Below are 927 nucleotides of genomic sequence, written 5' to 3'. Positions count from 1 at the left end.
CTCAGTGAAGTTAGGAGGACAAAAGAAGCATATGCAGTGCTAAAAAGCGTGCACGTCCTGTGCTATACCGGGACTTAGCGGAGAGACGAGAACTAGGAGTCGGATTCCTGATCAATAAGGATATAGCTGGTAACAAACAAAGGGGAATATGGCAGAGGCTCTAGGAATAGCAGCGGAGAGTTATTAGTAGAGTTTGCAGAACAGAATAATATGAGGATAATGAATACCTTCCGCAAGCGGGATCACCGAAAGTGGACGTGGAGGAGCCCCAATGGCGAGACTAGAAATGAAATAGACTTTATACTCTGCGCTAACCCTGGCATCATACAAGATGTGCACGTGCTCGGCAAGGTGCACTGCAGTGACCATACGATGGTAAGAACTCGAATTAGCCTAGACTTGAGGAGGGAACGGAAGAAACTGGTACATAAGAAGTCGATCAATGAGTTAGCGGTAAGAGGGAAAATAGAGGAATTCCGGATGAAGCTACAGAACAGGTATTCAGCTTTAAGTCAGGAAGAGGCACCCGCCGTGGTTGCTCAGTGGCTATGGTGTTGGGCTGCTGAGCACGAGGTCGCGGGATCGAATCCCGGCCACGGCGGCCGCATTTCGATGGGGGCGAAATGCGAAAACACCCGTGTGCTTAGATTTAGGTGCACGTTAAAGAACCCCAGGTGGTCAAAATTTCCGGAGTCCTCCACTACGGCGTGCCTCATAATCAGAAAGTGGTTTTGGCACGTAAAACCCCAAATATTATTAAGTGAGGACCTTAGTGTTGAAGATATTGACACGTGTACTTATCTTTATCGGGCAACTACGTTTCGCCGTCTAACAAATGTAATCGCACAGCGTGGGACGCGCCTGCATGTATCCGAAGTTTCTGGAAAGTTATCGATGCTTCTATCCGCTGTTTGTTGTCGCCGAACC

The sequence above is a fragment of the Dermacentor andersoni genome, chromosome 4 (genome assembly GCF_023375885.2).
Source record: "Dermacentor andersoni chromosome 4, qqDerAnde1_hic_scaffold, whole genome shotgun sequence".
Lineage (NCBI taxonomy): Eukaryota > Metazoa > Arthropoda > Arachnida > Ixodida > Ixodidae > Dermacentor > Dermacentor andersoni.
The sequence above is the reverse complement of the archived record's forward strand: the minus strand, read 5'-3'. Positions refer to the sequence as shown.